Source organism: Pinus tabuliformis, chromosome 7 (assembly GCF_031772625.1).
Source record: "Pinus tabuliformis cultivar Carrire ecotype Pingquan chromosome 7, CPIR1, whole genome shotgun sequence".
In the NCBI taxonomy this organism is placed as follows: Eukaryota; Viridiplantae; Streptophyta; class Pinopsida; order Pinales; family Pinaceae; genus Pinus; species Pinus tabuliformis.
This window is the reverse complement of record NC_142293.1, coordinates 1,637,016,942-1,637,044,828: the sequence shown is the minus strand read 5'-3', so window position 1 is coordinate 1,637,044,828 and position 27,887 is coordinate 1,637,016,942. Positions and strand designations below refer to the sequence as shown.

Below are 27,887 nucleotides of genomic sequence, written 5' to 3'. Positions count from 1 at the left end.
GATATCTTGCAAACCGTCCGTCGGATTGACTTGATTCCACCACAAAAAGTTGTGACTTTTAGAGGAGGTTTAGATGAACCTACAAAATAGTCCAGATGAGGAGATATTCTGGTCCATGCAGGTCAAACTTCACTTCTGCAGTTGCAACTTCAGTTTCAGCAGCTTCCTTCGAATTAGGGCAGTCGATAGCTTGCAAACCGTCCGTCGGATTGACTTGATTCCACCACCAAACGTTTCAACTTTTAGAGGAGTTTTAGATGAACCTACAACATAGTTCAGATGAGGAGATCTTCTAGTCCACGCAGGTCAAACCTTACTTATGTAGTTGCAGCTTCAGGTTCAACAACTTTTGGCTTCACATGTGTGAGAGAGAGACCCTTTCTTGCGCGATAGAGAAGAGAATCTTTTCCACGCATAGAGAGAAAGAGATGTGATGATATGAGTGAGCCCAAATGAGGAAAAGTCCTCCTGTATTTATACACAATGTTGGTGTTTGAATAGATGCAACTGTTGGGCTTCTGAGCCTACATGAGTTGTAGGTTGGCTTGATAAGAATTCCATAATCAAAATAAATTCATATCTGCATGAATACTTATCGGAATCGGATGATCTTTATATCAATCCTACACCTCTCAATCAGAGGAATCTAATAAAAATATTATCATCCATGAATAAGATTGACCCACATGAAGTTTTTCCTTGGTTTCCAATTTTAACACTTTCATGTGTTTTTCTTCATTTCCTCCTTTTGGCCCTTGGCCTTACATTTGTCGTGGGAGGGTGCCCATATTCAGTGTTGTGGCAAATTTGTCGGTAATACGTGGAAACGACTCTCAACAATGGATATCTCAGCTCTTGTTACGATGAAGAATGTAGTGAAATGCGATACTTAGTGTGAATTGCAGAATCCTGTGAATCATCGAGTTTTTGAACGCAATTTGTGCCTGAGGCCTCGGCCAAGGGCATGTTTGTCTGGGTGTCGCATCCCATTAAAATTCACTCCCTGCAATATGTTAAGGAGCAGTGGAGTTGGTCGTCCGTGCCCTATGTGGTGCGGTTGGCTGAAATACCTCAAGTGATGTTTCATGGTGTGCATTGACGAGCGGTGATCTTGTCCCCTTGGATGGGCAATCAACATTAATTGATGCGGGCTTTGTGTGGCATTGCTCGAACTTGCTTTGCTCTCCCTTGTCCTCCCATCAGGTAGGGCGGATTTAGCTCCAACTTTGTGACCTCAACTCAAGTGAGAACACCCATTGAGTTTAAGCATATAATTAAGCAGAGGAAAAGAAACTTACAAGGATTCCCCTAGTAGTGGCGAGTGAACCGGGAAGAGCCCAACATGAAAATCAGGCAGCAACATTGCCTGAATTGTAGTCTGTAGAAGCGTCCTGCGTGGCGGACCTGGGCCAAGTCCCTTGGAAGGGGGCGCCTGACAGGGTGACAGCCTCATCGGGTCGGGACCCCGTCACATCGGGAGGCATTGTCGACGAGTCGGGTTGTTTGGGAATGCAGCCCTAATTGGGTGGTAAATTCTGTCCAAGGCTAAATAAGGGCAAGAGACTGATAGTGAACAAGTACCACGAGGGAAAGATGAAAAAGACTTTGAAAAGAGAGTCAAAGAGTGCTTGAAATCGCTGGGAGGGAAGCGGATGGAGGCTGTTAATGCGTCTCAGTCAGATGTGGAATAGCTCAGGTTGGTCCGCTGCTCGACTTGAGGTGCAAACCAACATGGGTTGCTGCATCGTCACAAGTGCAGGTGGATTACTACCTGTTGGTTTGCTGCTGTGGTGGTCAAGGAACAAAGCATGCGCCCTTGTGGCGGGCCATGTGCACCTGCGCGCCTGTGGTGTTGGTTGGCAGGCTTTCCATTTGACCCATTTTGAAACACTGACCAAGGAGTTTAACATGTGTGCAAGTCAGCAGGTTTGAAAACCTACGAGGCGCAAGGAAGATGACGGGTGAGATCCCCTCTCTGGGGGGTGCATCGCCAACCGACCTTTAGCTTATGTGAAGGGTTCGAGTGCGAGCACACTTGTTGGGACCTGAAAGATGGTGAACTATGCCTATGTAGGGCGAAGCCAGAGGAAACTCTGGTGGAGGCTCATAGCGATACTGACATGCAAATCATTCGTCTAACTTGGGTATAGGGGCGAAAGAATAATCGAACAATCTAGTAGTTGGTTTCGTCTGAAGTTTCCCTCAGGATAGTTGGAGCTCACGCACGAGTTTTATCGGGTAAATCAAATGATTAGAGGCATTGGGGGCGCAATGCCCTCGAACTATTCTCAAACTTTAAATAGGTAAGAGGGTGCAGCTGCTCCATTGAGATGTGCCATGGGATCGAGAGCTCCAAGTGGGCCATTTTTGGTAAGCAGAATTGACGATGTGGGATGAACCAAAAGTCGAGTTACAGTGTCGAATTGCACGCTAACCTAGATCCCACAAAGGGTGTTGGTTGATTAAGACAGTAGGACGGTGGTCATGGAAGTTGAAATCCGCTAAGAAGTGTGTAACAACTCACCTGCCGAATCAACTAGCCTCTAAAATGGATGGCGCTGAAGCATACAACCTATACTTGACCATCGGAGCAATTGCCTGGCTCTGATGAGTAGGAGGATGTAGGGGTCGTCGGGAAACCTCGAGCATGAGCTTCGGTGGATCGACCCCCGGTGCAGATCTTGGTGGTAGTAACAAATATTCAAATGAGAACTTTGAAGACTAAAGTGGGGAAAGGTTCCATGTGAATAACACTTTGACATGGGTTAGTCGATCCTAAGAGATGGGGAAGCCTTGTATCAAGGGTGCACTCTACACGAGCATCAAAAGGGAATCAGGTTAATATTCCTAAACTGGGATATGGTGGCAGTCATCAACGTTAGGAAATCTGGAGATGTCGTCAGGGACCCTGGGAAGAGTTATCTTTTCTTTTTAACAGCTTGCCCACCCTGGAATCGGTTCACCCAGAGATAGGGTCCAACAACTAGAAGAGCACCGCACTTATTGTGGTGTCTGGTGCGCCCTCAGCGGCCCTTGAAAATCTGGAGCACCGAGTACCGTTCATGCCTGGTCGTACGCATAACCGCATTAGGTCTCCAAGGTGAACAACCTCTGGTCAATAGAACAATGTAGGTAAGGGAAGTCATAAAAATTGATTCGTAACTTCGGGAAAAGGATTGGATCTGAGGGTTGGGCCTAGGGGTCTACACCCTCAACTCATGGGTTGGTTGTAGTCTGCCTAAGCTACTCTTGCGCCGAGGGTGGGAAGTCGCATGTCGATTGGGCTACAGGCATAGAATGCCCCCTGTTGGGGGCTTTTCCCTAGACGGTGAATAGTCGACTCAAAACTGGTACGGACAAGGGGAATCTAACTTTTTAATTAAAACAAAGCATTGCGATGGTCCCTGCAGATGTTGACACAATGTGATTTCTGCCCAATGCTATGAATGTCAAAGTGAAGATATTCAACCAAGTGTGGGTAAATGGTGGAAGTAGCTATGACTCTATTAAGGTAGCCAAATGCCTCGTCATCTAATTAGTGATTCACATGAATGGATTAACAAGATTCCCACTATCCCTATCTACTATCTAGCGAAACCAAAACCAAGGGAACGAGTTTGGTAGAATCAACAGGGAAAGAAGACCGTTTTGAGCTTGACTCTAGTCCGACTTTGTGAAATGACTTGAGAGGTGTAGAATAAGTGGGAGTCACTTTCAGTGCAAGTGAAATACCACTAATTTTAACGTTATTTTACTTATTTCGTGGGGCAGAGACAGGGAACTTCCCCTTCTTTTGGCCTTAATGCATATTTCGGGGGGTTGATCCAGGCGGAAGACATTGTCAGGTGGGGAGTTTGGTTGTGAAGGCACATTTGTTAAAAGATCATGTAGGTGTCCTAAGATGAGCTCAACGAGAATAAAAATCTCATGTGGAACAAAAGGGTAAAAGCTCATTTGATTTTGATTTTCAGTACGAATACAAACCGTGAAAGCGTGGCCTATCGATCCTTTAGATTTTTAGAATTTGAAGCTAGAGGTGTCAGAAAAGTTACCACAGGGATAACTAGATTGTGGCAGCCAAGCGTTCATAGCGACGTTGCTTTTTAATCCTTCGATGTTAGCTCTTCCTATCATTGTGAAGCAGAATTCACCAAGTGTTGGATTGTCCACCCACTAATAGGGAACATGAGCTGGGTTTAGACTGTCATGAGACAGGTTAGTTTTACCCTACTGATGAACCACACCACAATAGTAATTCAACTTAGTATGAGAGGAACTATTGATTCACACAATTGGTCATTGTGTTTGGTTGAAAAGCCAGTGGCGTGAAGCTACGGTGTGTCAGATTATGACTGAACGCCTCTAAGTCAAAATCCACACTAGAAGCGGTGCATGTCACTCTTTGACTGTATCTTGACCCGCAGTAGGGGCGTCGCTTTGTCGCCCCCAGGGGCCCATGTCATTTGCAAACCAAGACTGTGAAGCATCTTGGTTAGGGCAGCTTTGAAGTTCAATTCCAAATGGTTTTTGAGAATAATCCTTTGCAGATGACTTAAAGACGCGACGGGGTATTGTAAGTGGCAAAGTGGCCTTGCTGCCATGATCCACTGAGATTCAGCTCTTGGTTGCCTCGATTTAGAGATTCACTCTTGTCACACATTATTCAAACAAATCTGGACAACCCTCCCACTCTCGCGCCTTTGCCTCTTCCTCAAGCCGACAATTTTTTATTGCTCGGGGGCGGGAAATTTGGGGTTTCCATGTTGCAACGGAAAAGGCGCCAAAGCCCATGAAAATTTAGGTTTTAATGTCATGCTCTGGCGCCCAAAATTTGGGGTTTCCATGTCATGCCCCAGCGCCCAAAATTTGGGGTTTCCGCATTGCGATGGAAGAGGCGCTTAAGCATGGGAAAAATTGGGATTTCCATGCCGCACCCCGGCACCCAAAATTTGGGGTTTCCACCCAGCGCCTAAAATTTGGGTCTTCTAGCTGGTGCAAAATAATTTGGGGTTTCCATGTCGCACCCAAAATTTGGGGTTTCCACCCGACGCCTAAAATTTAGGGCTTCCTACCGGCAAAAGAAATTTGGGGTTTCCATGTCGCACTCAAAATTTGGGATTTCCAAGTCACGCCCGGGCACCCAAACTTGGGGAAACTTGGGGTTCCCATGTCGTGCCATGGTGAAACTAGCGGCGCCCAAGCTGGGGGAAACTTGGGGTTTCCATGTCGCATCCTGGCACCCAAACCTGGGAAACTTGGGGTTTCCATGTCGCGCCACGGCCGAAATCGGTGACGCCCAAGTCTGGAGAAACTTGGGGTTTCCATGTCCTACCCTTGATGGAACCGCGATTTCCACATTTTATGGCACGATGGAAACACGGGGTTTTCAACAATGCCCCAATGCAGGGAACTTGGGGTTTCTGTAACGATGCAAACCAGCTCACAAGTTTGGGGAACTTGGGGTGTTTCGAAACCACTGCCCAAGTTTGGGGAACTCACGATTTCCACGTCGTGGCATGTCCAGAAACACCAACAGAAACCATCCAAGTCTGGGAAACCTGGGTTTCCATGTCGTGACACACCTTGAATTGCCCGAGTGCAGCTTCAGATTTCCATGTTGTGGGGCGACGAAAAGCCGCCAAAGTCCAGGGAACTCGGGGTGTCCAATTCACGGCATGATGGAAACTACTACCCAAGTTAGTGGACACACATGGTTTCCATTGTAGAAATTTTGAATAATATGACAATTATTCATAGATATTATCCTAATTATACACTATTATAGAATACATTCATAATACATAACCTCCTCTACATTGATCATCAATTTAGCAGCATCAAAAATCATGAAACATCAATCGCATGCACACATTAACACAATATGTAACCCGGGGAAAGCATACAGCTGAAAACCCCACACTATTTGTATATTATAATGATTGAGAACATGTAACAATACATAGTACAATACTCCTCACAAGTATCCAGCACTATCTCCACCTGTTACACACAAAACTAGCTAAGATCCGAACAAGTCACAGGTTCAAATCTCCTCTGCTGCTTTTCCTGCCTCCACTGCACAATGAAAAGTGAAAATCACGTGAGCACAAGCTACAATTTCCTTGATATTGTCCCACATTGTGCAATCCTCATTAGCATAACTCAATCCATGCATGTGAAAATCTCATGCACAACTAATAGCAATCTCAACCTCTAACACCTGTCTCCACTGAACTGTACATGCAATGAGTTAACTGATGTATTCTTTAGTTGCATTATGAGTTAATAATTAGTGAATTAATTTAATCAATTAATTCACATCACGCATCACTTGTCTATTTGCAGTTAGACTAATTACAACTAGTTTAACCAATTCAAACTGAACACAACTCCATCAACTCCACATCCAACTCCACAGAACTCACATGCATGAGTTCTAACTGAAGTCCTCCATGCAATAGCTCAACTAACACATAAGAAAAGCATATTTCCTTTCGACAACTGCATGTGCCACATCTGTAGCTCAAACTGAAGTGCTCCAAGAGAATAAGATAATGTTTAGAGTCCAAATATTACTAAGGGCTAATAATATTTTACTGTTTCTATTTTTAGCCTGGCAGTCTAAAAATAGACTCTAATCACTCCGCTGTGAACCAAAAATAGAAGTCCATCTATTTTTCCCAACATGACCAATCATCCATAAACAACATCCTGCAACTCATAGACCATGATCCATATATCTAAAAATAGACATAGTCTAAAAATAGACTTTGCGCCAAAAATAGCCTGCGGGCCCACTTAGTGAAGGCGACTCCTTTCCACTAAGCTCCATCATCTTGTTGCATTCTCAACATCCATTTCACGTCATGACAAAAATTTCTACCCAAGTTTTGGAAACACGGGGTTCCCATGTCTCTCGCGTTGCGGTTAAAACTGCCATCCAAGTCTGGGGAGCTTCGGGTTTCCATGTCATCGCGCGATAGGGAACAACCGTCCAAGTCTGGGGAGCTTCACGTTTCCATGTCATCGCACTACACAGAATGATTGCCTAATTCTACCGAACACGGGGCTTTCCATTTCGCGGCATGACGGAAACCACCCAATTATGGGAAACTCAGGTCTTCCATGTCCCGCCACGATAGAAATCGCGACCTTGGTCCAGGGAACTTGGGTTTCCATGCCGTGGAATGAAAGAGAACTACCCAAGTTCATGGAACCTAGGGGCTTCTATTTCATGGCATGAGGGAAATTTCCTAATTCCGGGAACCTCTGGGGTCTCCATCTCCTGCCCGGGCGAAAACCGTGACCCTGGTGCAGGGAACTTGGGTTTCTGTGTCGCAACATGATCGAAATCGCCCAAGTTTATGGAACTAATGGTTTCCATGTTGCGGAACGATGAAGAACAACTCAAGTCTTGTAGACACAGGGTTTCCTTTTCACAGCGGGGTGGAAACCGCTTGCCTGGTCTCTCTAGAATTTGGGGTTTCCATGCCTCGTTGTGACGGAAGTCGTGTAAGTGCGGGGAAAGTGGCGTTTCCCTGCCCCTCCATGACAGCAGCTGCCCAAGTGTGTGAAATCTAGGGTTTCCATGTCCCATCGCACTGGAAACCTCTACCACATATGGTGGGGGTAGGGGTGTCAGGTATTCGAGTCGGGAGCAAGCGAGAGAGTTGAAAGACTGAACCCATAGTACGGACGCCCGCATTCGGTTATATGTGACTCGGTTGAGCATTTAGTTATATGCGAATACTTGGCACGACATTCTCTTATGCGTGATGGTGATGGGTGTACTCATAGCGGGCGCGCCATGTTGGCAGGGCGCACGCCCCATGATATGTGCACGATGGGCGAGTCATCGGTGGAAGGCACACGAGAAACCCCTGTTGGGTGCCCGGATGAAAGAGGTGACCATGTGATGTCAAGTCAGGATGCGGGTAGGTGTGTGACGTGCAACGATGGGTGTAATTGGCTAAGTGTTGGATCTGATCCATGGGTGCGACGATGCACACGAAGGGATGTGGCGGTTCGTTGGAATGGGGTGTGTTGAGGTTATGTGGCAGGTCGGCCGGGTATGCATGTTGATGGATCTGACACTTGCTATCCCTGAGAGACACGACCCTTGTGCAAAAGGATGCGTATAAGTAAGGAGGATGGCTTTCGATGAAGGGACATCGAACTCAGACTTCCACATCACAGAACAAGTGCGAAGGAAGGAGTTGGGTGAAAAAAGAAGGAAGAGAAGGATGTAGGTAAGAGGGCCGTACCAACAGGTAGATTACAGTGGGCAGGTTGGACTTGGTAGTGCGGACAAGCAGAGTGGGGTGGGTTACCGACAGGGCAGGCAAGCTGCACTGCGTGCGGGCCATGCACCCTCACTATGGACCGCACTGACGGGCAGAGTTTGGGCACTGCGGAACGGAAAGTCAGGTGGACAGGTGGCATACTTGGGTGCCGGTGACACCGTTCGGAGTTCAGGTGTGGATTTGTGTCGTGCAGGCTGCGAGTAGTGCACCATGACCACACGACACGACGGGTTGAAAGAATAATTGAAGAAGATAAATTTATGGTAAGTTATTTTAGTTGCATTGTTAAGAACACTTATTGGAAAATTAATTGAGTGTTGAAGTAGGCACAAAACATGTACTCAAGTATTGGTAAAAGGAAAAAGTACAGTGGTGTCACACCCGCTTATGTGTGGTTGAAATACTGCCACTAGGATAGGGGCGTGACATGGGGTCTCCCAGTCCCTCCTTGACAAAAGTCGCTAAATTGCGGGGAACCTGGGGATTCCATGTCCCGCCTTGTTGAAAGCCTCCCATGTGTAGGAAATTTGGGGTTTCCATGTCTCATTGCAATGGAAATCACCCAGGTGTAGTAAACTTGGTGTTTCCATGTCCCTCCCGCGACGGAAGTCACGGCCCAAGCACACGGACATTGAGTCTGCAACCTCACATCAAGAAAAAGGCTCGGTTGGTCAAGAGAATGAAGGTTTCTTCATTGGTAAAGGATCTCGCTAAGGATCAAAGGTTGGAGTCTCTTCTAGAGCTAGTCTACCAAGGACTATCAAAAGTTGAAAGAAGGACAAAGTGTGGGGAATGAAGTGCCAAAGAAACAAAGTGCAGAGAGGAGGAAGGACTTGACTTGTGCTTGGAGGATATTCTTGTCAAGGGTCTAGGGCTTCACAATGACCAATAAGAAGCTTCAATAAGAGAAATTTACGAAAGGGTTCTCCTCTGAGAGAGAGAGGTTTTTCCCTCACAGAGAGCCAAAATCTTGTGTTCTTGTTCTTATGTTTTTGGCACCAGTTTGATGAAGTAAACACACATTCATTAATAAGAAGAGAAGAAGATTAAGATAACAAGATAAATTGTAAAAGAGCTTCACAAATTGTTATCAAGTCTAGAAGAATCCCACTATACCCCATTGCCCCAGATTCTTCAATGCGGTATTGGAGCTAAGGTGACACATCAAGGAAAGGGAATCTCAAGAACATCCCCAAGGTTGAAGCATTAAGCCAAGAAGTCTCAATCACATCAAGGACAAGAAGGTCTACCATCTATCATTCATCATGGAAGACTACAGAAGCAAGAATAAATTCCTTGTATAAAGGCACCTACAAGAAGAACAAATCAAAGAGGGACCTACATCAAGCTACACCATCTTGAAAAATGAAAGGCACTACGAATCAAGTCATCAAGCAAGTCCATTTGAAGAAAGCAACTTGAAGAACATCAAGATCTAAGGAAGGCAAGCCATCAAGTCTTCAAGAAGAAATCAAGTTCACTACACCTCAAACTCTATCAAGTAAGTATATGTCCCCTTATGAGTATAACTCAATGTCTTTTTGCAAGGAAAGTAACAAATTGGTTGGGACCACTACATGTCCAAAATCCAATGATTTGTATGCCAAGAATATGGATGCTACAAAAGGGATTTTCCTAAACTTAAGAAGGAAAACAACAACAAGAGAAAAAGGGAAGAAGCTCATGTAACTCAAGAAGTGAAAGAAGACGATAAGAAGCAAAAGAAGGAAGATCCTCCTATGACTAAGTCAACCTTTTTGCTTAAAGTCTTCTTTCAAAGTTTTGAGTAGTATAGGAGCATATAGAAATAGAAAATATTGCATGGTTAAAGATATCTTCTAGAATATAGGAGCATGGTGTAGATATAGCTCAAGATATTCACATAGAAGGAGAATACCTATTATAGGGTCTCATCCACAATGAAAAAATGATTGATCATGATCAAAATTCTTAGAAGGCCTCCATCATCAAAGGAAGAAACATTTGCAAGGTAAGGGTCTTCAAGATCCTCTGATAGAATCTTCAAAATAAGGTTTGTACATAAGGGAGTATATGTCTCATTGGGAGTCCCATTTATGGGATTCAAGAAAGGATGATATATAGGCGAGAGCAGATGAAGCAAGAAAGGCTACACCAATCGAGGAGAACTATCAAATAAAGCCAAGATGATAAAAGCATAATCAAGATGAGGTATGTATGCATCAAAGTTTAAGTCATGTCATCATATATATTGGGTCATGGGAAAATTTCTAGAATCATGATCAAGAATAAAAGGATCTCTTTCGCCAACGATATGCTCAGAGGCATGTACTACAATGGAGTAAAGGTCAACATGAAGAAGTGCTCTCATAAGGAGTATAAGGCGGTTGACTAATCAATCCAAGAAGAAGCAAATGAAGAAAGAGATCAATGATGTGAAGAACATCGTGGTCACAAAGAATCACTATTTGATAAGATTCCTCAACATCTCTCGAAAGAAGGCATGGCAACTCTGACAAAGGAAGAAAAATACCAGAGGACCCTTGACACCTACGAAGGCTTTGGAGATAGTAAGGTGTAGATAACTGATTCAACTCTACAAATATGTCATGATGAAGAAGCCATCCAAAAAAAGCACCATTTGATGTTGAAGCAATATCACGATGAGGTCATGAAGGGCCACTAAATCAAAGTATGGGAATAAGCAAGTACAACTAAGCATCCATGTGATAAGTATTATGAAGGATAGACAAGATGAAAAAGGGGTAGCTAGATGAAAAAAAGGACATGATATATATCAAGAAGGCCGCTTTCCATGAAGGGAGCAATGACATGACAAACCAGGAGGGAAAGTGATTGATGGCCAGTACCTTGCCAAGAAGAAGTTCAAACAAAGACTTCATGACATTGAAGGAAAGAAGGTGATCAAGAACCTGAAGGACCCACGAAGAAGACGTTGTTGATGAATGGAAAAGTCCCTAGCTAAGAGGGATTTCTACCAAGTTCCCAACTACAAAGGAGCTTGGGCAAGTTCCTTGTCAGAGGAAACTTGGGCATGTCTTCCTCAATCAAGGGGAAGAGATAGACACAAAATTCTTGTCTTCACTTGGCAAGAAAGAATGGGATGATTGGGTAATCATCTAACATTTGTAGAATTTTTGAATAATATAACACTTATTCACAAAGATTATCCTGATTATACACTATTGCAGAATGTGTGCATAATACATAACCTCTTCTACGTTGATCATCAATTTTGGAGAATTAAAAACAATGAAATATCAATCGCATGCGCACATTAACACAGTATGTAACCGGGGAAAGTGTATAGATGAAAACCCCCAAATATCTATATATTATGATGAAATAGAACATGTAACAATACATAGTACAATACTCGTCACAAGTACTCAGTACTATCTCCACCTGCTACACACAAACTAGCTCAGATCTGAATCAAGTCACAGGTTCAAATCTCCCCCGCTATCTGCCTGCCTCTACTGCGCAATCCAAAGTAAGAATGGGAATGATCCAAGCTTGTTTCCATTGGCTTGTACTGCGCAATCCTCATTGGCAATCTCAATCACTGATTGTGCAAATGTCATGCACAACTATAGTCACAACTGATAGTAGTCTCCACCTCTAACACCTGTCTCCACTGAACTGTCCATGCACTGAGTTAACTGATGTATTCTTTAGTTGATTTATGAGTTAATAATTAGTGAATTAATTAATAATTAATTCACATCACTCATCACTAGTGTATTCTGTAGTTAGACTAAATACAACTAGTTCAACCAAGTCAAACTGAACACAACTCCATCAACTCCTCAATCAAATCCACCAAACTCAATCTCTTGAGTTCTAACTGAAGTCCATCATGCAATAGCTCAACTAACCCATAAGAAAAGTGTATTTCCTTTTGGCAGTTGCATGTGCCACATCTGTAGCTCGAATTGAAGTGAACCAAGAAGATAAGATAATGTTTATAGTCCAAATATTATTAAGAGCTAATAATATTCGGCTGTTCTATTTTTAGCCTGGCAGTCTAGAAATAGACTCCGCCCATATGTCTAAGAATAGAAGTCCATATATTTTTACCAACATGACCAATCATCCAAAAATAGCATCCTGCAACTCATAGACCATGATCCATATGTCTAAAAATAGACATAGTCTAAAAATAGACTTTGCGCCAAAAATATCCTGCGGGCCCACTTAGTGAAGGCGACTTATTTTCACTAAGCTCCATCATCTTGTTGCATTTTCAACACTCCCTCTCAACAAGATATGGATTATCTGCAACCCCTATCCTACCTCGGTGGTATTCGAATTTGCTCCTGGTGAGCGCCTTCGTCAAGATATTAGCATCCTGATCCTCCGTTGGAATGTATGAAAGTAACATGATTCTCCGCTGCACACAATCTCTGATATGATGGTACCTAATGTCGATGTGCTTGGATCTATCATGAAATACTGGATTAGCCGAGAGTTTAATGCAACTCTGGTTATCACAATAAATCACTGTAGGCTCCAAGTGTGACCCGAACAACCCGACCAGGATCTTCCTCATCCATATAGCCTCGCATGCAGCCAAACTTGCTGCCATATACTCGGCCTCTGCTGAACTAAGTGCCACGGATCTCTGCTTCCTGATGTACCAAGAAACTACTGTTGACCCGATACTGAAAATCCCTCCAGATGTTCTCTTTCTCTCTATTGGGCTCCCTGCCCAATCTGCATCTGTGAAGCCACATAGCTTCACCTCATCCTCCTGTCTGTACCACAATCCATATCCCGATGTGCCTCTGAGATAATGTAGTACATGCTTGCATGCCTTCCAGAAGAGCTTGGTTGGCTTAACCATAGCTTGTGAAAGTTGGTTAACAAAATAGCATATATCGGGTTGTGTATTGACCAGATACATAAGCGACCCCTCCAACTGTCGATAAATAGTGGCATCCACTACCTCCGCTGAAGTAGCATCCTCCTTCCTCCAACCTACAGGAAGAGGAGTATCAACAGGCTTGCAGCCATGCATGTTGAACTTCTCCAGTATCTCCCGAGCATACTTACCCTGAGAAACAAATAGTCCATCACTGCACTGCCAAATTTTCAATCCCAGGAAATAATGAAGGAGGCCCAAGTCCTTCATCTCAAACTCCCTAGCAAGATCCTCCTTTCATCAAAGCATCAACAGCTCATCTCCTATCAAAATCAAATCATCTACATAAAGTACAATGATAAGCAACTTACTCTCCACCACAATCTGTTATAGGTTAGGATCCGCCTCACTCTTGGAGAATCCAAGTCTGGTGAAATAACTGTCTATCCGTGTGTACCAAGCATGTGGTGCTTGTTTCAACCCATACAACGCTCTCTTGAGCCTGCACACATGTGAATTGCTGCTAAAGATATCGAAACCTTCAGGCTGCTCTATGTACACCTCCTCCTCAATGACTCCGTTGAGGAACACAGTCTTCACATCCATCTGATGAATGTGCCACCCCATTTGCACTGAGAGAGCAAGAATCGTCTGTATGGAAGAATACCTTGCGATAGGTGCAAAGGTCTCCTCATAATCGATCCCCTCTATCTATGAAAAGCCTCGGGCAACAAATATTTCCATGTACTTCTCCACACTCCCATCAGCTGCCTACTTCACTTTGTAGATCCATCTCGAACCCACCAATGATTTCCCCTCTGGTCTTGGGACAATCTCCCATGCACTGTTTCTAACAATCGAATCATACTCTTCCACCATGGCATCTACCCATGTGGGATCCTCCACAGCTTCCTCAAAAGAGGATGGCTCAGTCACAACACATTTGCTCGCAAGAGCCATGTATCCAGTGTACCGATCAGGTGAATGTCTCTGTCTGCGTTGTCCTGTAGGTGTCCCTACAATCTTCTCTGTATCTTGAGCCAGTCGCTTAGCTTATGAAGTGTGCTTTCGCCCTCTGATTGTTGGCGCTGCATGAGTGGTCTCTTCCACTCCATGAACTTTATCTTGTGGCTGATCCATGTCCTGAAGCTCATCCTTAGGAACTAATAGCTCCTCATCTGCATGCAAGTGTGGATCCCTCTCAAGCAAACACTTCATGGCTTTCTCCTCCTGAAATTTGATATCCCGTCGCACAACAGTCTTGCGACTATTTGGAAAATACACACGATAGTTGTGGGGTGTATCAGTGTACCCCACAAATATCCCAACCTCTACGGTTGTCTCCAGCTTCTTCCTAGAATCCTTCGTCACATGCATGTAAACGTTAGAACCAAAAATCCTCAAATGAGGAATATCAGGCCTCTTACCAGAATAAGCCTCATCGGGTGTACTCATGCCAAGTATCCTGTGAGGACAATGGTTCTGCACATATACTGTAGTATTGCATGCGTCCACCCATAAGTGAAGGGGTAGGCCCTGATCATGCAACATCGCCCGTGCAAAACCCATGATTGTTCTGTTCTTCTCCTCAGCAACCCCATTCTGCTGTGGGTTATGGGGAGCTATGAGCTCTCTTAGAATCCCTTCTACGCTATAGAAGTCCTTGAACTCGCCAGAGATGAATTCACCACCATTTTCGCTCTAAGAGCCTTCACCTTCTTCCCTGATTCCTTCTTGACCAGTGCTTTGAACTCACAGAACTTTGAGTATGTCTCGCTCTTCTTCTACATGAAGAAGATCCAACACTTTCGAGAGAAATAATCAACAAAGATCACATAGTACCTGTGCTTTGTTGTCGAAGCTACTGAGAAAGGTCCACACACGTTTGTGTGAATTCTCTCAAGGATCGTTGTGGTACGACTATCCTTCTCGTGAAAGGTGGCTTTCACAAATTTTCCCAAAGTACACCCCTTTCACTGATCTGACTATGCAAGAGTGCCTTTAGGAAGCCCAGTAGTAATTTGCTGCAGTATCTTCAAGGCTCCATGGTGAAGGTGGCCCAATCTCCTGTGCCATAGCTCTCCATCATCCGGGCTCACCAATCCTTCTGCCTTGCATGCCATTGCTACGCAACCATCTACATGAAACTGATAAAGGTTCCTGACTCGAACCCCTATCTTCCCGGTTTCTCCAGTTGTCTCACTGCGCAAGAAAGCCTTTCCCTCGCTGAAAACAACATCATATCCCTTGTCTTCTAACATCGCCACAGAGATAAGATTCTTCTTCAATCCTGGAACATGCATCACTTCCTTCAATACAAAGGGTTTACCAAACTCTCTCTCAAAGGAAATGGTACCGATACTGGTCGCACTATATCTACCATCATCGCCCATCTCGATGTGCACTCCAAGATCTTTCTCCTCCAGATCAGAAAACAAATCTCGATCCCTTGTCATGTGAAAAGACTCACCACTGTCCAAGAACCATACCGATCCCATCACACTTGACACCAAGCATGCGATCAACGAAAAATCTAGCTCAAACCGCAAGGCTAAGGCCTCTCCCGCTGCAGATCTAGAAGCTTGCTTATTTTTCTTCTTCTGCGGACAATTTGTGGCATAATGTCCATGCTGGTGACAGTGAAAGCACTTCACCTTAGACATGTCTTGCTTCTTGCCTTTCACACTAGACTGAGAAGCTTTCTTGTTCTTCCTCGTCTTTGCTTTGGCAGCCAAATCACAATTTTCTTCATCAGGTGCCTTTGATGAAGATCCGTTCCTGGTATTCTACTTGATCTCCTCTTGCACAAGATCTGACCAAAGTCTCTCCCATCCTGGAAATTTCTCCTGACCATTGATAGAGTCCTGATAGGAATGCCAACTCTTCAGAAGACCAAGAAGATCCAAGCTCACCAAGTACTCATCATCGACAGTCACCCCCACACTTCCCAGCTCATCCCTGCATTGGGTGAACTTCGTGAGATACTTGGGCATACTGTCTCCTTTCTCACACTTAATGTTTCTGAGTTTATCCTTGAGCGCCAAATTCCTCTGGTCACTCTTGCTTTGGAATAAATCTGTCAACGCTTTCCACATCAAGTATGGAGAAGCCTTTACATGCAGGATTGACACAATGTGATACTTCATGCCCTCCAACAGAATCCTTTGACACTTTGTTGTCTTCTTTTGCCAAACCCCAACGTGAGCAGCATCAGTAGGCTTTGGGACCTCAACGTCTATGAACTCCTTCAGCCCAGTTTCATCTAACACAGACTCCATCCTGTCTTTCCATGAAATATAATTTGAGTTGCCTTCAAGAGCATACTCCAATCGCAATCCGTTGAAAGAAATTTCAACTTTGACACCAAGAAAACACTGCTGCAAATTCGAATTCCACCAGCTCAAAACTCAACCGCTTATGATCTAAAATTCGTGAGAACAAAGTATTTCTCGTACAAAGATTGATTGTATGGGATTTTACTAGATATCTCACCTTCCAAAAGAAGGATGAATCCAGAGGCTACCTGGCCCGATTACAAACTCTGCTTGAAGAAATAAAATGTAACCACTTTCTGAATAATAAATTTGATGATCAACTCTACTATGATACCATGTAGAAATTTTGAATAATATAACACTTATTCATAGAGATTATCCTGATTATACACTATTGCAGAATGCATGCATAATACATAACCTCCTCTACGTTGATCATCAATTTTGCGGAATTAAAAACAATGAAACATCAAGCACATGCGCACATTAACATAGTATGTAACCGGGGAAAGCATACAACTAAAAACCCCCAACTATCTATATATTATAATGATAGAGAACATGTAACAATACATAGTACAATACTCGTCACAAGTACTCAGTACTATCTCCACCTGCTACACACAAACTAGCTCAGATCTGAATCAAGTCATAGGTTCAAATCTCCTCCGCTGTTTGCCTGCCTCTACTGCGCAATCCAAAGTAAGAATAGGAATGATCCAAGCTCGTTTTCCTTGGCTTGTACTGCGCAATCCTCATTGGAAATCTCAATCACTGATTGTGCAAATCTCATGCACAGCTATAGTCACAACTGATAGTAGTCTCCACCTCTAACACCTGTCTCCACTGAACTGTCCATGCACTGAGTTAACTGATGTATTCTTTAGTTGCTTTATGAGTTAATAATTAGTGAATTAATTAATAATTAATTCACATCACTCATCACTAGTGTATTCTGTAGTTAGACTAAATACAACTAGTTCAACAAAGTCAAACTGAACACAACTCCATCAACTCCTCAATCAACTCCACCAAACTCAATCTCTTGAGTTCTAACTGAAGTCCATCATGCAAAAGCTCAACTGACCCATAAGAAAAGTGTATTTCCTTCTAGCAGTTGCATGTGCCACATCTGTAGCTCGAACTGAAGTGCTACAAGAGTATAAGATAATGTTTATAGTCCAAATATTATTAAGAGCTAATAATATTCGACTGTTCTATTTTTAGCCTAGAAGTTTAAAAATAGACTCCACCCATATGTCTAAAAATAGAAGTCCATATATTTTTACCAACATGACCAATCATCCAAAAATATCATCTTGCAACTCATAGACCGTGATCCATATGTCTAAAAATAGACATAGTTTAAAAATAGACTTTGCGCCAAAAATAACATGCGGGCCCACTTAGTGAAGGCGACTTCTTTTCACTAAGCTCCATCATCTTGTTGCATTTTCAATAAAATTTGATGCTCTTTGAGGATGTGTAGGGCATCCAAGACAAGAGTAGGCAAGAGGAGCGATATTCTTTGAGGGCTAGGAACCCAAGACAAGAATTGTCCTAGAAGGTCATACTCAGGGAACACCTGGGTGGGTATGTACCTTGAGAGACAATGACTAAGGTGTTTATAATCCATTGGCCTCACCAACATTGTGCTCTGATCTTATGAGAGATAAAGCTATTAGTCAAGGCCTTGCTATGAACAATGTTGGCTAATATGATGCTATAACAGATGGGTTGCCAATCCGGTTTCTCTTATGTGAATTATTCAAGATTGAAAAATAGCCAAACACCTTGTAATGATTTATGAATACCTCCCTAGTTAAGAGGGGGTGTTGAAGAAAGTGTAACTGGGTTCAGTATTCATAAATGTACTTTTGATATTTGTATTTATTCAAGAAAAGAAATATATATATATATATATATATATTATTTATCATTGAGTTTCTTGCTCATTGAAATAGGCCTAGCACATGTTAAAGTGTTATAGGTGAGTCGAAGAGTCAAAAGAAAATGTTGAAGACCTTAAGGGCATGTTACACTAGGTATATTTATGTATTAGAGTCAAAGATATTCTTACCCTCTTGCCTTCGTTCGAGTCGTGTTCCCATTCAAACCCCAAATTTCGTTCGAGTGGTCCGGGTCATGCCGTGTGTGAGTGCCCGAGCACACGTGGCTGTGCTGAAAATGCTAAGTCGTGACCGCCCGTGTGTCTTCTACATGTTCGTGCGGCTCGTTTTCTCGATGCTCCCTCACACCTTTGTTCGGGTCGTGCACCCATGGAAACCCAAAATTTCATTCGGGCGGATCGGGTTAGCTTGCCTAGGGCGGGTCGAGTCATGCTGTGTCGTGTGTGGGTGCCTGGGCACACGTGGCCATGTTAAAAATGCTAAGTCATGACTGTCTGTGTGACTTCTGTACATTCATGTGGCCTGTTTACCCAACGCTCCCTCGTGCCTTTGTTTGGGTCGTGCATCGATGGAAACCCCAAATTTCGTTCGGGCGGGTGAGGTTGTCTCGCCCAAGGTAGGTCAGGTTATGCCGTGTCGTGTGTGGGTGCTCGGGCACACATGGCCGTGCCAAAAATTCTAAGTCATCACCGCCCATGAGTCTTTTGCACTTGCGGCCCGTTTTCCCGAAGCTCCCTTGTGCCTTCGTTCGGGTCATGCACCCATGGAAACCCCAAATTTCGTTTGGGCCTTGCACCCATGGAAACCCCAAGTTTCATTTGGGTGGGTCGGGGCATGTCGTGTGTGGGTGCCTATGCAAAGGCGTTCGGGTGAGTCGGGTTGGGTCATGCCATGCCGTGTGTGGGTGATCGAGAACATGTGGTTGTGAAAAAAATACTAAGACATGACTACCCATGTGCCTTCTGCACGTTTGTGCGACCCATTTTGTCGACAGCTCCCTCGTGCCTTTGTTCGGGTCGTGCACCCATGGAAACCCCAAATTTCATTCGGGCGGGTCAGGTCATGTCGTGTCTTGTGTGGGTGCCCATGCAAACCCATTCGGGTGGTTCGGTTCATGCCGTGCCATGTGTGGGTGCTCAGGCACACGTGGCCATACCAAAAATGCTAAGTTGTGACCCCCTGTGTGTCTTCCACACGTTCGTACGACCCGTTTACCCGACTCTCCCTTGTGCCTTCATTCAGGTCGTGCACCTATGGAAAACCCAAATTTCTTTCAGGTTGTGCACCCATGGAAACCCCAAATCTCATTCGGGTAGGTCAGGTCATGTTGTGTGTGGGTTCTCATGCAAACGCCTTCAGGCGGGTCAGTTCGGCTCACCCAGGGCTGGTTGGGTCGTGTCGTGCTGTGTGTTGGTGCCCTCGCACACGTGGCCATGCCCAAAACACTAATTTGTGATCGCCTATGTGTCTTCTGCACGTTCGTGTGGCTCGTTTTCCCGACGCTCCCTCGTGCCTTTGTTCAGGTCGTGCACACACGAAAGCCCCAAATTTCAGTCAGGTGGGTCGGGACGTGTCGTGTGTGGATGCCCGTGCAGACGCGTTCGGGCGGTTCGTGTCGGGTCGGGTCATGTCGTGTGAGGGAGCCTAGGGCACAGGTGGGCATATAAAAAATGATAAGTTGTGACCGAGGATGGGCTTTGTGCACATTCGTGTGGCCCATTTTCCCGACTCTCCCTTGTACCTTCATTTCGATCGTGTGTCAGAGCCCACGTAAACTCGTTCGGGTGGGTTGTTTGCCGTGTAAACTCGTTCAGGTAGGTCGTTTGCTCGTGTAAACTTGTTCGGGCGGGTCATTTGCCGTGTAAACTCGTTCGGGCAGGTTGTTTGCTCGTGTAAACTCGTTCGGGTGGGTCGTTTACACGTGTAAACCCGTTCGGGCATGTCGTTTGTCATTTGATGTGAGTCCCCACCCATGGCTACTGGCCTTCACTTATGATAAGAGTCCGTATTCCATTCGCATTTGGTTAAATCTACCATTCTTCCACTAGAAAAATCTTGATTGGTTTGACCATATTTTCAAAGGTACGGTGCCAGTACATCTCGGGATCGAGTCATTCATCGATGCAAGTCGTAGTACCGACCAACATCTCTGAGCACACGAAGGATTTTGGTTTGGAGCCCTTGAAGATGTGCCCGGATCCAAAAATTCAATCGGATTGAAGAGCAACCATGGTTGATGGCATCCAGGTGGGCATATTGGCAGCCTGCATTTTTTTGTTCCTTCCAATGGGGATGGCGGGGTGGCACCTCAGCCGGAACAGAGTGCTCTTCTTTAGCATGACTCTCTTCATAACCTTAGCAGTAGGGGTTCATGTCATGCCCTATTTTCCAAGTATCTCCGATATTTTTTCTTCGTTTACATAATCTCCTAGCATAGATAAGTCAAATTCCCCAATGCCCTGTGAGTCAGTCCTCCATAAAGTAGACTGGGAGGAGAACAAGGGTTTGGATGATAATAATAGTTCATTGTTCAATGGATCTAGAACATGGCACTCGAATGCTTAGGCTATTGAATCTAGATGTGGGTTTCAAAGATTGAACAAGACCGATACTTGGGATCTCCTCAATGGCTCATGGATTGCCATTGCCGGGGATTCAGAGGCTCAGTACATGGTTCTCTCATTGTTAGAACTAATACTAGAATCCACTGAATCCATCTAAAATCATGAGAGATTTGAAATGGATATAGTTTTGGACGAGTTTTGTGCTTGCCTAAAGTTAAAAAGTCATTCGCAGTGATTATTCAGGAACACCATTTACTTGTGACCCACATCGGGCCAACAAAATCTAATCCATCTGAAAGGTATTGAAAGGCACACTATGCTGATGAAAACCGCTAAGATAGAACGGACAGTAGTAGCATTAGATTACACAAGCATAATTAAATTGTAGAGCAAAGTTGTGTCTTCCACGGAATGGCTATGGCCATGCAGGCCTGGGTTCAATCCTCGTTAAGGCTTGGGGTGCAGGACTTGCCATCCATCCATTCATATACAACATTATCCATCACCCACTTTTCCCTTCCTTACTCTCACAGGAAAGTGCCTGTACACTCCATGGATATTATAAATGGCAAGGGAAATACAAGGAAAACATCAGAGGGCACGCCTGCTAGCTCTATGCTTCTCAGCAAGGTCATAGCAGTGGAGTCACAAACTCAAGTTGAAGGCAACTGCATTGCTGAAGATGTCACTCAGGTATTCATTGTTCAATACAATTGGGCTACTTGGCCATTATTCTAATATACAAGTGGAGTTTTTGAATGCTGCATGGTTTCTTTAGGAATAGGCTGGTATATGGCCTCTTATTTAGGGAAAATATTGTGAAGACTTAAATTATGGACTAATGCCAACTGCCTTCAAATTTGTAGCCAATAAGGGCATTTTTCATCTCTGTATTTTTTTTTTCATTTGTAACCCACAGTTCGAGTAGGTGAGTCATCATTTCCATCACGTAGTTAGTGTTTAGGCTAAAATATATCCCTACTAATAGCAGGACGGTGGTCATGGAAGTCAGAATTCGCTAAGGAGTGTGTAACAACTCACCTGCTGAATAAACTAGCACCGTTAATGGATGGCGCTGAAGCACGCAACCTATACTTGATCGTCGGAGCAATTGCCTGGCTCCAATGAGTAGGAAGATGCGGGGGTCATTGAGAAACCTCGGGCGTGAGCTTGGGTGGATCGTCCCTTGGTGCAGATCTTGGTGGTAGTAGAAAATATTCAAATGAGAACTTTGAAGATTGAAGTGGGGAAATGTTCCATGTGAACAACACTTGGACATGGGTTAGTCGATCCTAAGAGATGGGGAAGCCTTGTATCAAGGGTGCACTCTGCACGAGCATCGAAAGGGAATCAGGTTAATATTCCTGAACCGGGACATGGTAGCGGGCAACAACGTTAGGAAATTTAGAGATGTTGTCGAGGGCCCCAGGAAGAGTTATCTTTTCTTTTTAACAGCTTTCCCACCCTGGAATCGGTTCACCCAGAGTTAGGGTCCAGTAGCTGGAAGAGCATCACATGTCTTGCAGTGTTTGGTGCACCCTCAGCAGCCCTTGAAAATCTAGAGGACCGAGTACCGTTCATGCCCAGTCGTACTCATAACCGCATCAGGTCTCCAAGGTGAACAACCTTTGGTCAATAGACCAATGTAGGTAAGGGAAGTAAGAAAAATAGATCCGTAACTTTGGGAAAAGGATTGGCTCTGAGGGCTGGGCCTAAGGGTTTGTGCCCTCAACTCGTGGGCTGTTGGCAGTCTGCCCGAGATGCTCTCATGGTGAGGGCGGGCAGTCGCATGCCGGTTGGGATACGGGCATAGAATGCCCCCTGCCAGGGGCTTTTCCCTAGGCAGCGAACAGTCGACTCAGAACTGGTATGGACAAGGGGAATTTGACTGTTTAATTAAAAAAAAACATTGCGATGGCCCCTACAGATGCTGATGCAATGTGATTTCTTCCCAGTGCTCTGAATGTGAAAGTGAAGAAATTCAACCAAGCACGGGTAAACGACGGGACTAACTATGACTCTCTTAAGGTAGCCAAATGCCTCGTCATCTAATTAGTGACGTGCATGAATGGACTAATGAGATTCCCACCATCCCTATCTACTATCTAGTGAAACCACAACCAAGGGAACGGGCTTGGTAGAATCAGCGGGGAAAGAAGATCCTGTTGAGCTTAACTCTAGTCTGACTTTGTAAAATGACTTGAGAGGTGTAGAATAAATGGGAACCATTTTCGAGGCAAGTGAAATACCACTACTTTTAACATTATTTTACTTATTTTGCGGGGTAGTGCAGCATGACCACAGTGACACGATAGGTTGAAAGAATAATTGGAAAATTGATTGAGTGTTTAAGTAGGCACAGATCGTGTACTCAAGTGTTGGTAAAAGGAAAAAGTATGGCGGTGCTGCACCCGCTTATGTGTGGTTGAAATACTACCACTAGGATAGGAGCGTGACATGGGGTCTCCTAGTCCCTCCTAGACAAAAGTCACCAAATTGCAAGGAACCTGGGGATTCCATGTCTCGCCTTATCGAAAGCCTCCCAAGTGTGGGAAATTTGAGGTTTCCATGTCTTGTCGCGATGGAAACCACCCCAGGTGTAGTGAACTTGGTGTACATCGAGTCTGCAACCTCACATCAAGAAAAAGGCTCGGTTGGTCAAGAGAATGAAGGTTTCTTCATTGGTAAAGGATCTCGCTAAGGATCAAAGGTTCGAGTCTCTTTTAGAGCTAGTCCACTAAGGTCTATCAAAAGTTGAAAGAAGGACATAGTGCTGGGGAATGAAGTCCAAAGAAACAAAGTGTAGAGAGGAGGAAGGACTTAACTTGTGCTTGGAGGATATTCTTGTCAAGGGTTTAGGGCTTCACAATGACCAATAAGAAGCTTCAATAAGAGAAATTTACGAAAGGGTTTTCCTCTCTGAGAGAGAGAGTTTTTGCCTTGGCAGAGAGCCAACATCTTGTGTTCTTGTTATTATGGTTTTGACACCAGTTTGATGAAGTAAACACACATGCATTAATAATAAGAGAAGAAGATTAAGATAAGAATATAAATATCTTCAACACGGTATCGGAGCTAAGGTGACACATCAAGGAAAGGGAATCTCAAGAACATCTACAAGGTTGAAGCATCATGCCAAGAAGTCTTAATAACATCAAGGAAAAGAAGGTATACCATCTATAATTCATCATGGAAGACTACAAATCAAGAAGAAACACCTTGTATAAAGGCACCTACAAGAAGAAAAAATCAAAGAGGGACCTACATCAAGATACACCATCTTGAAAAATGAAAGGCACTACAAGTCAAGTCATCAAGCAAGTCCATTTGAAGAAAGAAGCTTGAAGAACATCAAGATATAAGGAAGGCAAGCCATCAAGTCTTCAAGAAGAAAGCAAGTTCACTACATCTCAAACTCTATCAAGTAAGTATATGTCCCCTTCTGAGTATACCTCAATGTCTTTTTGCAAGGAAAGTAACAAATTGGTTGGGACCACTACATGTCCAAAGTCCAATGATTTGGATGCCAAGAATATGGATGCTACAAAAGGGATTGTCCTAAACTTAAGAAGGACAACAACAACAAGAGAAAAAGGGAAGAAGCTCATGTAACTCAAGAAGTGAAAGAAGACGACAAGAAGCAAAAGAAGGAAGATCCTCCTATGACTAAGTCAACCTCTTTGCTTAAAGTCTTCTTTCAAAGTTTTGAGTAGTATAGGAGCATATAGAAATAGAATAGATTGCATGGTTAAAGATATCTTCTAGAATATAGGAGCATGGTGTAGATATAGCTCAAGATATTCACATAGAAGGAGCATACCTATTATAGGGTCTCATCCACAATGAAAAAATGATTGATCATGATCAAAATTCTTAGAAGGCCTCCATCATCAAAGGAAGAAACATTTGCAAGGTAAGGGTCTTCAAGATCCTCTGATAGAATCTTCAAAATAAGGTTCGTACATAAGGGGGTAGATGTCTCATTGGGAGTCCCATTTATGGGATTCAAGAAAGGATGATATACAGGTGAGAGTAGATGAAGCAAGAAAGGCTACACCAATCGAGGAGAACTATCAAATAAAGTTGAGATGATAAAAGCATAATCAAGATGAGGTATGTATGCATCAAAGTTTAAGTCATGTCATCATATATATTGGGTCATGGGAAAAGTTCTAGAATCATGATCAAGAATAAAAGGATCTCTTTCACCAACGATATGCTCGGAGGCATGTACTACAATGGAGTAAAGGTCAACATGAAGAAGTGCTCTCATAAGGAGTATAAGGTGGTTGACTAATCAATCCAAGAAGAAGCAAATGAAGAAAGAGATCAAGCATGTGAAGAACATCATGGTCACAAAGAATAACTATTTGACAAGATTCCTCAACATCTCTCGAAAGAAGGCATGGCAACTTTGACAAAGGAAGAAAAATATCAAAGGACCCTTGACACCTATGAAGGCCTTGGAGATAGAAAGGTGCAGATGACCGATTCATCTCTACAAATATGTCATGATGAAGAGGCCATCCAACAAAAGCACCATTTGATGTTGAAACAATATCATGATGAATTTATGAAGGGTCACTAAATAAAAGTATGGGAACAAGCAAGTACAACTAAGCATCCATGTGGTAAGTATTATGAAGGATAGACAAGATGACAAGGGAGTAGCTAGATGACAAAAAGGACCCGAGATATATCAAGAAGGCCACTTTCCACGAAGGGAGCAATGACATGACAAACCATAAGCCCTAAACCATAAACCCCAAATTTCCTTCGGGCGGGCCCGGTCATACCGTGCCGTGCCATGTGTGGGTGCCTGGACACACGTGGTTGTGCTAAAAATGCTAAGTTGTGACCGCCCATGTGTCTTCTACATGTTCATGCATCCCGTTTGCCCGACACTCCCTTGTGACTTTGTTCGGGTCGTGCACCCATGGAAACCCCAAATTTCATTCAGGTGGGTTGGGTCGGCTCACCGAGGGTGGGTCGGGTCGTGCCGTGCCGTGTGTGGGTGCCCAGGCACATGTGGTCGTGCCAAAAATTCTAAGTCATGACTGCCCGTGTGTCTTTTGGACGTTCGTGCGGCCCGTTTTCCCAACGCTCCCTCGTGCCTTCATTCGGGTCATGCATTCATGGAAACCCCAAATTTCGTTTGGGCCATGCACACATGGAAACCCCAAATTTCGTTCAGGCGGGTTGGGTCATGTCATGTGTGGGTGCCTGTGCAAACGCGTTCGGGTGAGTCGGGTTGGGTCGTGCCGTGCCATGTGTGGGTGCTCGGGAACATGTGGCCATGCAAAAAATGCTAAGACATGACCGCCCGTGTGCCTTCTGCACGTTCGTGCAGCCTGTTTTCCTGACGCTCCCTTGTGCCTTCGTTCGGGTCGTGCACCCATGGAAACCCTAAATTTCATTCGGGCAGGTTGGGTCATGCCATGCGTGGGTGCTCGGGCACACGTGGCAGTGCCAAAAATGCTAAGTCGTGACCCCCCTGTGCCTTCTACACATTAGTGCGGCCCGTTTTTCTGATGCTCCCTTGTGCCTTCGTTTGAGTTATGCACCCATGGAAACCCCAAATTTCGTTCGGGTTGTGCACCCATCGAAACCCCAAATTTTTTCAGGTCAGGTCGTGTCGTGTCACTTTTGGGTGCTCATGCAAATGCATTCGGTTGGGTCGGGTCACCTCACCCAGGGCTGGTCGGGTCATGTCATGCCGTGTGTGGGTGCCCGGGCACACTTGGCCATGCTAAAAATGCTAAGTCGTGACTGCCCGTGTGTCTTATGCACGTTTGTGCGACCCATTTTCCCGACACTCCCTCGTGCCTTCATTCAGGTCGTGCACCCACGGAAACCCCAAATTTCATTCAGGTCGTGCACCCATGGAAACCCCAAATTTCATTTGAGCGAGTTGGGACATGTTGTATGTGGGTGCTTGTGCAAACGCGTTGGGGCGGGTCGGGTTGGGTCGTGTCATGTGAGGGCACCCAGGGCACACGTGGGCGTATCGAAAATGCTAAGTTGTGACCGGGGGTGGGTTTTGTGGACATTCGTGCGACGTGTTTTCCCGACTGTCCCTTGTGCATTCATATCAGTCATGTGTCGGAGCCTATGTAAACTTGTTTACATGATTCATTTGCGTGTAAACTCGTTTGTTCAGGTCGTTTGCTCGTGTAAACTCATTCGGGCAAGTTGTTTCCCCGTGTAAACTCGTTTGGGTGAGTCGTTTGCTGTGTAAACTTGTTCAGGTGGGTTGTTTGAGGGTGCCCATGTAAACTCATTTGGGAAAATCGTTTGCCATGTAAAATCGTTCGGGTGGGTCGTTTGAGGGCACCCATGTAAACTTGTTCGGGAGGGTCGTTTTCCATGTAAAATCATTCAGGTGGGTCATTTGACGTGTAAACTTGTTTGGGTGGGTTGTTCAAGGGCGTCCATGTAAACTCGTTCGAGCGGGTCATTTGAGGGCATCTGTGTAAACTCATTCGAGTGGGTCATTTGAGGGAGTCCGTGTAAAATCGTTTGGACGGGTCATTTGAGGGCGTACGTGTAAACTCGTTTGGGAGGGTCATTCAGGCAGGTCGTTCGAGGGTAGTCATGTAAACTCGTTCAAGCGAGTCGTTTGAGGGCGTTCATTTAAACTCGTTCGGTCGGGTCGTTCAGTGTGAGGGTGCGCCCGAGCACACGAGCCTGTATAAAAATGCTAAGTTGTGATCCGTGGTGGGCTTTGTGCACATTCGTGCAGCTCATTTTCCCGGTTCTCCCTTGTGCCTTCATTTTGGTTGTGTGGATGCCCATGTAAACTCGTTCGGGCATGTCGTTTGAGGGCATCCATGTAAACGCGTTCGGTAAGGTCATTTGAGGGCGTTCGTGTAAAATCGTTTGGGCGGGTTGTTTGAGGGTGTCCATGTAAACTCATTTAGGTGGGTCATTTGGGCGGGTCGGATGAGAGCATTCGTGTAAACTCATTTGGG

At 44.6% G+C, this 27,887-nt stretch overlaps 2 non-coding genes and 1 pseudogene across 2 annotated transcripts; all 3 read left to right on the top strand.

Moving 5' to 3' along the window:
- Positions 1-828: 828 nt before the first annotated feature.
- Positions 829-982, top strand: LOC149254634 (5.8S ribosomal RNA). The gene has a single exon (XR_016268099.1). It is a non-coding gene; the product is annotated as a 5.8S ribosomal RNA (ribosomal RNA).
- Positions 983-1,229: 247 nt separating this feature from the next.
- LOC149254633 (25S ribosomal RNA) lies at positions 1,230-4,639 on the top strand. Its single transcript, XR_016267775.1, has one exon. It is a non-coding gene; the product is annotated as a 25S ribosomal RNA (ribosomal RNA).
- A 15,942-nt stretch (positions 4,640-20,581) lies between these two features.
- Positions 20,582-21,073, top strand: LOC149254632 (protein ALTERED XYLOGLUCAN 9 pseudogene; annotated as a pseudogene).
- The last annotated feature ends 6,814 nt before the right edge of the window (positions 21,074-27,887 follow it).